The following is a 14,965-nucleotide window of genomic DNA, read 5'->3' as shown; positions in this document are numbered from 1 at the left end:
GTCAGAGGCCGGGCCTGAAAGTAGTAAAGAAAAGCTGAAGAAAACATGGCTATTAGGTTCCATGAGAATTCACCGATTGTTCTCCAAGATCAGCTTTCTAGAAACATAGACTAAAAAGCAAAATTCCCCCAAAGTAGGGCCTGCATGGACTACCTTACTGGGTCCAATACTGCATATTTCTCACAGGGCTGCAGGTCACTCACTAAATTGTTCTGTGATTTATGGTATAGTAATATCCAATACTATAAAGATTTAGTGATGGGGGAATAAATTATACTTCATTTAAAGTATGTAAAACAGGCATTATAATAATTTGAGGCCCTGTTTCAGGAGAACTATATGCTATTAATTTTCTTTCAAAGTTTTCATTTTCTACCAGGCTTCAACCTGGTTCCTGCCTCAATATCTACCATCACTGGTCAAGATCTGTTACATGCCACAGCTATGCACACAGCTCTGTAATCTCGTGCACGCTGGCACCCTGTACGTGGACTCATTTATGAGCAAACATGTCTGATAAACTGGAGTAGTCTCCCTATAGGAGCACAAGTGGGTACATATTCCCTCCATCACAGTGAAGCAGCTTTCTTTTATATGCAAAGGGCATTTTGATAGAGATTACAGTTGTTTATGGCATATTTCCCTGGTAGTTTCTGACAAATGTGTCCTTGCACTGATAGGAAATCCATTCCTAAGACTGAATTAGAGCATTCTGCAAATCCCTCACCCTTGCCCAAAAGCACACCAGGAAAAGTATCGGGAGGTGTGAGGGAGGGACACGGCCATCTATTCTTACTCCGCCCTCACAAACAATAACATCCCCACCAAGCACTAGTTGGTTACTCTGCATAGTATTCCTGGAATGAAAGTGAGCTCTGGTATTCAGTATTTTTCACTGTGGTAAAATATCATTTTATCATTTTAGTAATTTTTAAGAGTACAGTTCAATGGCATTCAGTACATTCCATTGCTATGCAACCATCACCACCATCCATCTCCAGAACTTCTTCATCTTCCCAAAGTGAACTCTGTACCCGTTAAACACTAACTTCCCATTCTTCTCTCTTCCCAGCCCCTGGAAACTATTATTCTACTTTCTGACTATGAATTTGATTGTTCTATATCTCAAATAAGTGGGTTCAAACAGTATTTGTCTTTTTGTGTCTGCCTTATTTCACTTCGTATTTTCAAGGTTCATTCATGTTGCAGTATATCAGAATTTCATTTTTTAATGTGGAATAATATTCCATTGTATGTACAGACTAAAATTTCTGTATCCATTCATTGGTTGATAGATATGTGGGTTTTCCCACCTTCTGACATTGTGAATAATGCTGCTATAAACATGAGGTGTACAAATATCTATTCAGGTCCCCGCTTTCATTTCTTTTAGATATAGACCCAGAAGTGGAATTGCTGGATCATGTGGTAATTCTATGTTTAATTTTTTGAGGAACTGTCATACTTTTTGATATTCAGGTTTTTTTAATAATAAACTTTATTTTAGTGCAGTTTTAGGTTCACGGCTAAATTAAAGAGAAAACAGATGGTTCCCACATACCCTGGTCCACACACATGCATGGTATTTTATAAAGTTGCTGTAAGTACTAGGTGATCTGAGCGCTTTGCCTGAGGGCGCGGGAAGTGATCCAGGCAGGCTGACCCAGGTTGGGCTTGAAGCTCTAATTACCTAAGGTATCTCAGAAGGCTTCTTACCCCTCCGGACTGTGGTTATGAAACTGACTGACATAAAAGGTCATCCTACAGAAACACCTGATATGTAGACGTGGATACTCACAGAAGCCAAAGCAAGAGTGAGATTAAGGAGCATCTGATCTGACCCACTTCTTTCACTTCATGGTGAAGATGCTTCATAAACTGGAAACCTTCCATCCAAGAATGCTGTGCAGAATAACTAATTAGTGCTTGACAGAGATGTTTCAGTTTGTGAGGGTAGAGTAATAATAGATAATTACATCACTCACAACTCTGTCAGTCCTGATACCAATGCCATTAGCCTCTGTGCAGCTCCCAGAAGTTAGCTCTGGAATAATTCCTGTAGAACTTTTTCAGTTCAGCACCTATCACTTTTTTGGTCTTATTTTTCTGATTTTGTGATTTTTATTTTAAACACATGCAATTAATCTATCGCCCGGATTTTGGGCTCTGCTAATGTTTAGGAAATAGATATCCTCCTTCATTATACATCTGCTTCGGAATTGCTTTAACAGTGATTATTCTCAATTCTATGGAGTTGTAATAAAAGCACTCAAAGTTGTAAGTGCTACTTTGAATGATAACATTGACCACATCCAAGTAAAATGTTATAAATCATGGGGCTTATCCACAGATTTAAAATGCTCAGGAGTTTCTCAAACATTTTCTGGACAGCATCACTCATACTATTTTTACACTCACACTGACTCAATGAAACAAAAAAAATTCCTACAGTGAAAGCTTAGAAATACACAAAATGCATATATATTCACAGGCTTATATGTACATTTACATGAATGCTCACGTATATCCAAGTGTGTATTTGTTGAGCCAAACTCTTCTACTTATTTCTATTAATCGACATGGAATAAATGACTCTTGTCCTTAGTAGAGAGGTGACTGGCTTGATCCAAAGCTAAAACAATAGCATGTTGATCTTCAAAATACGTCAGTCCTGAGAATTTAAAACCCCACAAAAACCTGGACTTGCTGACTTGGTCTGTTTGTTAAAGATGCCTCCTTTCCCCCATGTGTTTTGTAAAATCAAGTCACATTTTAAGTGTATGAGGGGAAGGACAGTATGATGATTCACTCTGAAAGGGAGCAGTGTGTTTCCAACCTGGGAAAAACAAAGATTTTCCTTTTTGAGTGTGTCTAAAAGTACGATGAGCACACTTGCAAAAGGACTAGAGCTGTCATTTTAGCCTAATAACAGCACTGTTAGTCATACCTGCTGAAAACAAAGGGCAATCAATGACTGGTACCAGCAGATCTGGAGTAAAGCTGACAGATAATGACATCTACTTGGATGGACTTTCAAATGTAATGGTGATGAGAGGACCTTAAAATTCTCTTTTCTGAGAGATGAGTCAATGTACCAAGTGAAGCACTAAATATCTTAATTCAGTGATGTTTAATTTAAGTAATATTTAATACACTTTTCTACTTTTAACACTCCTCTTTTCAGTCACACTTGAGCTAAACCAGTGATTCTCAAAGTGGGGTCCCTGGACCAGCTCTGTCAGCATCACCTGGACATTTGCTAGAAAAGCAAGTTCCCAGCCCACCCCAGATCTACTGACGTAGGAATTCTGGACAGGAGGCCCAGCAAACTGTAATTTAATAAGCCCTCCAGATGATTCTGATGCAAGCTCAAGTTTAAGAATCACTGAGTTAAGGCACCACCAACATGCAGAATCTAACCCAGCTCCCTTCTTCAGTTATAATTTTCAAGATATTTTGTTAAAAGAAAAGTTATTTGTGTGTGCTTAGGCTATATGTTATTATCACCTAAGAAAATTCTTACCATTGTTGGTTTGAGAAAAGAACCCTTAATCAAAACTTACATGTAATTTTTCCAGGTCCTGTGCTGGCTTGGAGTCTTAGGATGCAGGGAACCGGGCGAAGGGAGAGATGAGAAGGCTACAGCAATCCATTCAGACATGGACCCCAAAGCTTTGTGGGGCAACCTTGTGACGGGTTAGTGAGTGTCCACCTGATTGGGGAGGAAGAGTTGTCATTAGCAGTAGCAGAGTAAACCACACCTGTTAAATGTTCCCCCTCCCTCCTGCTCTCCTGCTTCACCCTTCCCCCTGCTGTTACGACCTCAGAACGATCTTACTGTGCCTCTGGCTGTGTACCTCTTGATCTGTCCACATAAACACAACACGATAAAACAGTCCATGGTATTAATGCCTGGGCTCCACCCTGGTGGAAGCCATTATTTATTGAGTATTTCCTTTACGTGAGCATCCATCGCTCGCTGGGTGCTCTCCCGAACCCAAAAGCAGTTAGGAGACAGGGCAATCAGTTTCTCCTTCTCTATTTCTTCTCATGAATGTTTTCTTTCAACAAATCAGAACACTTTGGTTTAAAAGACACATGTGGCTTTAGTAACAAGACGACACAGGAAGCAAGTCAAGAAAAAAAGTCGAGAATTTTGACTGAAATGAGATAATTCTATGATATCTCAAATGTTTGTTTTTAAACTAATAATACATTCCTTTTTTTCTGATGCTAAATTAATGCATGCCTATTATAGAACATTTTGGAAAATATGGAAAAGCATAAAGATCAACTGTAACTAACCTTGACTCTGATAAACCACTGATGATATTTTGTTGTATAGGTCCATAACCTCTTAACTAAAACTATTGGGCTAAATATGTTTCAGAATTTTGAACTTTTTGGATTTTAGAGAGTGTGACGATGCAACTACCACTTATCACGTAATACTCCATCAGAGTCTGGAGCAGTACTCCATAAACACATTAAATATTTTTTTGGCAAAACAGATGTACATTCCTATTAAGTCACACAAAACAGAGCCTCGCATTAGTTCAGATCAGGTTTTCCCACCAAAGAAGTTAGCAAAAAATCCTTTTGATTTTTGAAAACTTTTGGATTCAGAATTGGGGATGAAGGATTATAGACCAGGATTCTCTTTTCATATACACAAAAATACTTCAAGTTTTGTTTTCACTTTTTCATTCAATGTAAAAAAAAAGTGAGCATTTTCCTGTTATTAATTTTTTTGATGTGCTTTTCTATGTCTATGTAATATTACATCCCACAGAAAAGAGTTTTATTTATTTAGCTATTTCTCTCATTTTTGGAATTATATATTGTTTTCTTTTTTGGTTTGCTTGTTATTGCAAATAACACTTTGGGAGATATGTATGGATATCAGATTGCCTGAATTCTGAATATTTGCTCAGGTAGATTCCTAGAAAAGGAATTATTGGGTAAAATGGTATGAATTTTGATGACTTTCCAGAAAAGTTGTACCAATTTAAACTCCTGCCACAGCCTAAGTTTAATTGCCCACTTTATCAAAGGCACACAAAAAAATACACTTGCACCTCACTTATCTTAACAAAGTTCTAATCAGTGACAACCAATACTTAGATATTATTATTTTTCTTAAAGAGAAGACAGTGAACAGCTCATTGTTTTTCACATAACAAGTGAGAGACGAGATTAATGTAGATTTTGTATCAAATTGACCATAAGACCATAAGACCATACTGAATTACATCTGGGCAATGGAGGAGTTGCCATGTATCCATGCGGTCTTCACTTGGAAAAGAGTATGAGGGGATATGGAAATTATTCACACACCATCATGAGAAGAGAAGCAGTCAGCTGCCGATTATCTGTGGGCTAATAAGGTCTGATTCTGGACTACTGAGGTCTGGAGTTTCCCTTTCTTTTGGTGTTTTCCTATTTCTTGGACATTTCGCTGCTTTTCAGCATGGCCATCAGAGAGCAGGAAGAGATGTGAAGACAAAATCAAATCAGACAGGCGAATAACAATGGCTAGCCCTCCTGAGCGCTTACAATGTGTCAGCTCTGGTGCTGGTGCCCTGTATGCATTACCTTATTTAATGCCAAGTGCACTGGTATAAAAACTGGTAGCTGTGAAGTTTGAAAGTATTAGCATGCTCATCAGTCCCTCTTCTATCCTAATACCTTTGGAGGAATTAGAGGTTTGGAATTTCATTCAAGTCTAGTATTTTGAATGATTCCAAGATACTTCAATGACTTGATGACTCCAAGTCTGGCTATAAATCATAAACTTCACCTTCATGCTTTTTTTTTGGTCAGCATCCTCCATAGCATCTACACAAAGGAGGGAAAATGGCATAAATAACATCCAAGAAAATCTAGATAATAGTAAATACTTTGAAGGTCCTATATTGACAGGATGGAGGCTATATCTCAGAGTACAATAGAGAGTTGAGAATCTCAATTGCTGTGTATAACACAAAACGGTATATAGGGAGAAAATATGAAGACATATACATAATAAACATTTAAAAAAACCAGCAAACATACAAACACATTCTTTCCAAATGTAACTATAAATTAGTACTAATAAATCAGGGCTCACAACCCTAAGTTCCTTTACATTTACAGCTTCTTCTAATAAACTTTCTTTTACCTTTATATATACTTAGCCTTACAGGATAACTGGTGTAGAGAATGCCACAATCTTTATAAGCTAATAAAAGAAAACTGAAGAGATATTTATTTTGTATATGAAATGAAATAACCTCTTTCCTTTATCTATAAACTCAATTGCTGCATAGTAGAACATAGTATATACTATAAAATGACTAAGGTAGAGAGAGAGAAAGAGAGATGCGAAAATTTTTCAATTTTATTTTTGGGAATGAGTTAAATTGATCTTCTCTACAATCTCATCTAAAAGTAAGGACTGTTTCGATCAAAATTATCTAAAGACCAAAAGACTATCAAGAAGTGGACCTTTTCTGTGGTTTCTCTTTATTACTTAAATAGCATTCCCCAAGAACCAGGTATAAGGTGGGTAGAATGGCTTCTAAATGATTTGCCTTTGCCTCGATCAGATGCATGGTTTATTTTCTAAGTACACCAGGGCTACAGAGTGTGAAAAATAAAGTGCGAATAAAGGAAATGACCCCTCAAAGAACATACTTCGTTTTTTTCCAAAGGGCCTAATTGCTTGGGGTGATGGGGAATACAAAAAAATAAACCACCAGTAATAGAGAAATGATTTCCAGAAGCTTTTTAGATATTCAAACTGTAAAACTAGCATTTCTAAAGCTAATTACGAATTTGGAGTCTCTCATCTTAAAAATATACTTCGAAGCGGCCCACTTCTGTTTGAATGCTAAACCAAAGTCTGTGCAATTGGCACATTATCAAAGCAAAAAAAAAAAAAAGCATCACTTGAACAAAGTTACCACTTTCAATGTCACTACTAAATCTTTAACTGCAAAATACCACAAGCTAAAAACTAGTAAGGCCATGTGGTTATGTTATCTCAGGTTTATAAGAGTTTATAGTTTCCCAAGCCCTAAGAGACTTAGACCTCAGCTACTCACAGCAGCTTTGTTATCTTGGGCAGGTCATCCACTGTCTCTAAGTCTAATACCGTTCACAGATTCTTGTGAGGATTAAATGAGAACACACACAGGAGAATTTCTGCAAACTGTAAGACAAACATAAAATGTTGGGTATCATTATTCTTTTTACTAACAACTGTGTGAGGCATAAAGATATTAATCCTCATTTCATAGTTAAGGAAACTGAGAACAGGAAGATACAGCAAAAAAAAAATCCCCAAAACAAAAAACAACCAAGTTAGGAGATTTGAGTTTTATCTCTGAATTAGCCACAAACTGACGAAGTGATTCTCTGTGACTTGATTTCTGCAATAAATTAAGGGGGTTAGATGAGAGGGTTTTAAGGTCTTCTTGAGGCCAGTGGTTCTGTGATCTGTGAGTTGGCCCCAGTAGGGATGGGGCAGCCTTAAGAAAAACTCTTAGGGAGCAGTCCCTCCTGAAGGCCAAGCCACTGTGAGGCCCAAGGCAGCACCCACCAATCTGAGACCTGTAGTGCTGGGGCAGGGTGCTTGAGCAGCCTCCTACCCCCAGGGATGGGACAGGGATTAACTAACTCATTTTGCTTGATTGAGGGGAGGTTGGGGGCATCCTACGTAAATAGCCAGGGCTGCTGGGGCATAGGGAGGAGGCACTGGAGGAGCTTGAAACAGCAGCTCTTTATTATTTCCCTACTCTAACAATTGGCATAGCCAAGTAAGTAGATACTACCGGAATGTCGATGAGACTTAGAGCCCCACGGTTGTTTGGCTATCCGTTTCAAAGAGACAGCCACCTCTGTGGGCCACCCACCTTTCTTGACTGAGTTCCTACAATGCTGGGGAAGATATGTAAAAGGGCTACTTTTCGTAGTATGAGTATACATCATGGTCACATGGGAATTTCACTTTAAAAAGACTGGAGCCACTAACTTAGGCCTCCACTAATGATATTCTATCAGTGCTGTCTAATAATCCTTTTGTAATGAGGAAAATGTTCAATATCTGTGCTGTCCAATATGGCAGCCGCCAGCCACCTATGGCTATTGAGCACTTAAAAGGTGCCTAGTGTGACTGAAGAACTGAATTTTAAATTTTAATCAGTTAATTTAAATTCTAATAGCCACATGTTGTCAGTAATTACCTTATTGGACAGGGTGGCTCTATCTAGGCTGCCTCACATACTAGTTTTCTTGGATGTATTACAGACCCAAGAACCCCATAGGGCAATACCCAGTCATTCATTCAAGAAGCATTTACTGACTCCTCCTGGGTGCTGGGCACCATTTAGGCATCTCAAATCAATGGCGAAGAAGAGAGCCATGGACACTTTTTTGTCCTCATGGCATTTCTCAGCTCTATCGATTTCCAATGACCTCACAAAGCCTTGAAGTGGTTCGCCAGACTGCTCTTAGGGAAAAGTGGGTGAGGAGATATGGTAATGCTACACTAAGCACGAAAGCACTGCTTTTTCATTTCTTCATATTTACTGTTAGAGAAGCTGGGGGAAAGTTTAAAAAAGAGATAGTTGAATGGTTACTATTCATTCACTTACAAGTAAAGTAACATATCTCAGATATGAGAAATTATCTGTAAGTGATTTACTCTTGTACAAGCTTAAATTTACTTAAAAGAAAAAGTCAGTGGGACCTGCATTCTTAAGCTCAGAAAAAGTAAATGGCATTTAATTACAGCAACAGTTATAAAAAGTATAAGTGGGTCTCCAGCTGCAAGCAGTGGGCAAAGGAACGTTTATACCAATTAGCTGTGAAATGATCAGGTTTTCTAGAAGGTACTTCTTGTATAAGTAAGGCTGATTGCATTCTTTATCCCTTCAACTCAACTCTTAGCTAAGATTTTCTTACTGGCTTAATGGGATTTGATGAGCAAAGCCCTATTTGCTTTTCCCCAGGAAACTACAGGTGGAGGCATTTTTATCTACATCACAAATCTATTAGCAACAACATAATTTCTGAGAAACATAAAGGGGGTTTGGTTTAATGCTTTTCCAATTTCCAATATTGCTTCCCTTCCCAAGAACTCCTGCTGTCAGTTCTCTTCTATCAGTTCTTCTACCATACTAGGATTTAGAGTAATACAGAGCAAAGAAGACAAAATTTTCAGAATCGTTCCATGCTTTGAATCTGAATCCAGGTTTGCTTAAATTTAAAAGGGCAGGGACATCACGTTCTAGGATACAGTGTTTTTAAAGCTAATTTTCTCCATCGTATTTATATTATCACTTGAGGTGAAAGATTCACCAAACAAAACAAGCTGATTTTGCTCAGCGGTCCCAATAAGGTTGTCCTTGGATGACACGATAGCTTCAAAATGCCACTCTGGTCTCCTTGCCCAAAGTCACACTATTGATTTTTAGGGCTAATAAAAGACGCTTGTACATCTACCTACCTACACACACACACGCACACACACACACACAGTCACTTTTTTTCCTCTAGATCAAGTAGAAAAATAAACTACAGTGGTCAGAAAACAAAATAAGCGTTCAAAACTTACTTCCAAAAATACAAATTGCACTTAGAGACTATCATCTGCTAGAAAAGTCAAATCTCAGATGTTCGACTGGTCTCATGCTGTACAGGACTATTACTAAAAATTTGGTGACAGCTTTAGCAGTACATACACATGCTAGCTGTACGTGGTCCTGGAGTCTTTATTCATATTCAGAAACACTAAGTGGCATAGTCATACACCGTTCTATGGCCGGAGGGCTTTAAAATGAAAGAGGTCAACTGATGTTATTTTTTTGGAAATTAGAGAGATGGATTTTTTTAAAATCTACATTTCAAACAGAATTTTAATAGTCACTTGTATAAGGCAGAGACCTTTGAATCACAGTCTTGTGGCTTTTGTGTTTTGTTCTACTGGCATGGGAAGGTGATGCAAGGAAATGTGCTTTTTTTTTCTGCAACAGAGAAAGAACTGGGGAGGAGACTCAGCCATTTCAGACAGGATGGAGAAGATTAAGATAAAACATCTCTGAAAGTTTCCACTTACACATTTCAGGCACTGGGACCAAGTTATTCTAGTTGGAGAACCACAGCTAGAAAATTCACTTCTTTGATATTCAAAGTGTTTAAGTTCCCAAAATATAGTGGAGAGCTTATTCAGATATTTCACCTCTATCATAACAGGATGATGCAATCAGAACTACTCGCCACCGATAACTCAGAAAAGAAAAAGCTAAAAAGAAACAAGTGTTGAAAATACACAACCTGAAATAATTTTGAGGTTTCTGTAGATTGTATATTACAAAAAAAAAAAAAAAAAAAGATAGAATACTGGTCTGCATTTATACATAGTAATAATAATAATTTCCATTAACTGAAACTTCTATGTGCTAGGAACTGTGCTAGGAATTTTACAGGTATTATTAGAGTCTGTCTGGTGGATGAGAAAACTATGGCTCAGAGAGGCCAAGTGCCTTGCCTACGGTCACACTGGTGTAAAGGGGATGACATGCAACTGAATCCACGCTTGCATGACTCTAAAAGCCACCCTTTTGCTATGCAACGCTGCCATCCACTACAGTTTGGGAGACTACATCCCTCTCCCCAGAGGAAATGTGACCTCTTTTACATATGCTACCAGTAAAATGTCGAAGTAAAGTGATAAAGCTTCGGGTCCTACAATAATTTAATTATTTGTATAAAAAGAGTTGATTAGCTTGTTAGTACTAAAATGGTTATACTTTATATAATATAATAATTTTTTTTTTCTTTTTGCAGTTTCTTAGAAAAAGTACTATCAGGTATCTTTTAAAAAGATGACCCTGATTATTCTCTGAAGGCAAACTGTAAGTCACGGGATGTGGCAGTGAAAGCAGTGCATCAGGTGTCTCATGTCTGGGTCCCAGTCTTTGAAGAGCATCACCATCCCTGGCAATGCCCAAGCAGAAAATGCCTGAAGCAGGTTCTGATGTGGCATTTTTTTCCAAATACCATATTTTCCATCCTTATGTCAAAGATCATCCATGAAATCATACAGACAGTGACTAATTTAATTTGTAGGAGTATAGATAAGCATGCATTATAGGCAGTCCCTGTCAACTCAGTGAAAGACAGTTTCTTGAAAACTTGGATGGGCATCAATAGTGCCTTGACTCCTCCCAGGTTCAACACTTGGTCTGGGCTGTCTTCCTCCTGAGGGCTCTCTGCCTCCTTCTCCATATCTGACAACTTTGTCTCTCCCTGCGCTTCACCCATCAGCCAGAAAACCTGCAAATTCTGGGGAGCCACACATGCCTGCCAGCCTTATCTGCCAGAGGCAGGTGCCCACTGACTTCCAGGCTGCACTGGTACGGGTGCCCAGTTGGTCTCAGACAAGGCAGGGTGCTGGTGGGTTGTCCTCATGTGAGGCTGGTGGGGTCCACATAGAGCTGACCACTGCAGCAGAGGCGATGGCTGCAAGTCTGGCCTAGGACCTTGAAGACAGGTGAGGCATGTAGTGCCTAAGTGGTGGGGATGGACCATCTCAGGGAAAGGCATTACCACTGACCCAGTTATTCCAGCCAAACCCTAGGAGTTATGTTTGATTTTTCTCTCTCCCTCACTTCTAACATCTAATCCATCAGCAAGTATCTTCAACTTAGGTCTCTAATCTGTCTGCTCCATCTCTATTACCAACACCATCATTTCTCACCTGGCCCACGGCTACGGTCATAGTAACGGACTTTTCTGTTTTCAATTCTTTCTTGGCATCAAGGGTCCCCAAGACCACTCCAGGTCTGCTGATTCGCAAGGAGACTCACAGGACCTAACGTGTATGAAAGGTTTTATTCGATGAACTGTAACCCACCAAAAGTTTATTTTCTGTCTTTTCCTTTAATCTTTTTTGTTTTCTTGGCTAAGATTTATTATAGCCAGATCTCTTCTGCTCCCAGTTTGAACCTGGACTGGAGACTCTGGCCATACACCTGTCCTCACCCTTCCCTCCAGCTGCCATCTCCCCACAAGACTTCTCTCACACAGGCTCTGCTTCCTGCTGCTTCTTCCTCACATGACAAACTCAGCTTCTCTCTTTGGATTTACAGTCTCCACGTTCTTGCCACCATCTGCCTTGTATAAAAATCAATCATGCTTAATCTTGCTGTGGTCACGTACCCTTCAAAGAATCTGAGGCTATGGCCCTGAATCTCACTGTACCCACAACCGCGTGGCACCATCAGGGTCTTCCTGCAGTCCCTCACCCAGCCTGACATCCACCGCCAGGATCCTTCTTGTTCCAGTCCTCTGTCTCGAGTCACCTCAACATTTTCTCCTTTCCATTCCCATTTCCAAGCTCATGGCTCACTCTTAGCAGGCTGAGGCAGAGAAAGAATGGGGAGCAGAGGAGAGCGAGCATCTGAACCGGCAGAAATTGCTGTGTGTACACATGTGGGGGGTGGTGGGGGGCGCTTGTGTTTGTCCATATGGAATGAAGACTGCTCTTGCAGACTTTAATTTTTTTTTTTTCAGCAAACCACAATGATCAGGGGCAGAGTGGAGGAAAAGGATCTTAGAGACCATTTTACTAATAAGGACACTGAGATGTGAGGAGAGGAAGGAAGAAAGGAGAAAGTATCATTTATTGAAGGCTTATCATCTGCTTTGGATACATGGTCCCAGGTCCCATAGCCAGCATGTGGCAGAGTTGGGACCACACAGTACTTAAATGAGCATTTTCATCCCACACAAGTTTTTTGCTTGTTACTTACATATTCATATCGCTCAGAGGAAAGAGTTTGACATTTAACATATAAAGACACTTGAAATTCCCATCTCAAAAGGCAAATGGTTTTTCCCTCTGTATTATCCAATACATTTTTTTAATTGTGGTAAAATATGCAAAACATAAAATTTATTATTTTAAACATCTTTAAGTGTACAGCTGAGTGGAATTAAACGCATTCACTTTGTTGTGCAACCATCATTACTACCCAATCCAACACATTTTTAAGTATTTTCTGAATAGTAAATTCAAAATAATATTGAAGGGACACCCCCCTGCCCCCCGCTGAAAAAAAAACTGAAGGGAAAGACAGGTAGAAAATAAACTTTTGTGGGGGTTACATTTTATCTAACAAAACCTTTCATACACATTATGTTCTCTGTGACATATTCTCCGTTATTCTCCTACTCTTGAAACTGGAACCGTGAGAATGCTTGCTGCTGGTGAAAAGGTAGCTTTTGTTGTTTCTCCAGGAACTGTATTATTGTATCCACTTACAAAAATGTTACGGAACCCAGGACAACACAACCTTCCACATCTCCTCCATAAAAGGACAAGTTAAACAGTATTTCTTGGAAAGATAGGCATTTACCAGTGCACTGTGTCTGGATGGAGCTGTCTCCGCCACTTCTTTTATTTAAGCAGGGTTTAAAAGTGTTGGCACAGAGCACAAAGAACGTCCCTTAGCTATTCAGCATTTCGTTCAACTCCACGATATATTTAGCAAGATTTCTTTTTTTCCCCCTTCCTTTTTCAGTTTAATGACCTCAAATGTACCAACATCCTGTCTTACCTAATCCCCTAACAAGTTCTATCAAATGCCAGGACAGACTCAGACAGCACTGCAGGCAGTGAGATCATTCGCTAAGAATTCATTTTTATTCCAAAAATTAGGAGTGCCAGACCATTTAACACAATCTATCACACAGCCAGAAAATTAGCTTGGCACTTGGAAGGAAACAATTAAATTCATTTTTAAAAACCTTTCTTTAACAACCTGATAACTCTCCCCCAGAAAAAGATGCTTATACACAAAAACTTTCAACATAATGGGAAGGGTTCAAGGATCCTTAGAAGCCTGTAAATACACGGACCCTGAAGAATACATAAACCCAGGTTAAAATCCCTTGCTGTGAATGAATTCCAACAACAAGAGTTCACTTGTCCATGGGGCCCTATACTGGATCCTGGTCCCTGGACCATCCCAGGGTGATATTCTCTGGTGCCACTTTAGTCTCTGTATGAGAAATGACTTTTCTTGTTTTGGTCAAACTTACTGTCAACATGGTTGCGCCTCTCACCAAGTCAGATGGCCACTCTTCGAACTCTCGTCTCTCTCGTCAGTCTACGACATATTTGCGCTACCCTGATATTCTTGGGTTCTGTTCTTTATTTTCCTCTCACAGATACAGCTGTTCCCCAACACCCATCCCACCCCCCATCCCACCCCATTTATCACTCTTTCCCTGCTACCTTTCTGACATTTTATAATTAAAAAAAAAATTAAACTTGATTTTTTTTCTTTACCATAAAAGTAACAGTCTCCATGTTATATTTAATTCCTTTGCCTTTTCTTCAAAAACACCCTTCAACCTTTCATACTTTTGCCCTTTGGGAATAATCTGCCCACCGCTCTTAGTAGCAGGCCCCGCAGTCTCTGTCCAGCCAGGGACAGGGTTTCTCCTCAAGTGGCAGTGTGCTGCAGTGGGAGGAGAATAAGCCTGAAGTCAGACAGATCCTGGTGCCGTCTGAAGTTACTAGCTGACTAATTTTGGTCAACTAATTTAAATGAAAGCTCAACTTCCTCATATAAAAAAAGACAGGAATGATAATACCAACCGACAGAGTTTTCTTTTTTCTTTTTTTTTAAGGATGACTGAATGAGCTGATGTATGCACAGTTCCTGAGACACAGAAGGTGCCTAGTAAATGGTGGTTTCCACTCTGTGGCCCCTCTAACTCTTCATTTATGGATTCAGCATACATTCTGCATTTTAGAAGCAACCCTTGCTACTGTCTATTAGGTAGTCAGGACCATTTATACCTGGAGTCTTAAGTATGCACCTGAGATACAATTCACGTACCATAAAATTCAATAGTTTTTAGTATATTCACAGAGTTGTGCAACTATCACCACAATCTAATTTCAGAATAT

At 39.3% G+C, this 14,965-nt stretch overlaps 1 protein-coding gene across 9 annotated transcripts in view; it reads right to left on the bottom strand.

The window, feature by feature from the left end:
* BACH2 (BACH transcriptional regulator 2) overlaps window positions 1-14,965 on the bottom strand; it is a 307,297-nt gene that overhangs the window by 128,584 nt on the left and 163,748 nt on the right. For all 9 annotated transcript variants that reach the window (XM_039853053.1, XM_039853052.1, XM_039853058.1 and 6 more), the window contains one exon: window positions 3,564-3,712. The gene's annotated coding sequence lies outside the window, so the exon portion shown is untranslated. The remainder of the gene's footprint in view (window positions 1-3,563; window positions 3,713-14,965) is intronic.

Source organism: Pteropus medius, unplaced genomic scaffold, assembly GCF_902729225.1.
Source record: "Pteropus medius unplaced genomic scaffold, Ma_sr-lr_union100, whole genome shotgun sequence".
Taxonomy (NCBI): Eukaryota; Metazoa; Chordata; class Mammalia; order Chiroptera; family Pteropodidae; genus Pteropus; species Pteropus medius.
Note: the sequence above shows the minus strand (reverse complement) of the source record. Positions and strands in the feature narration are given on the sequence as shown.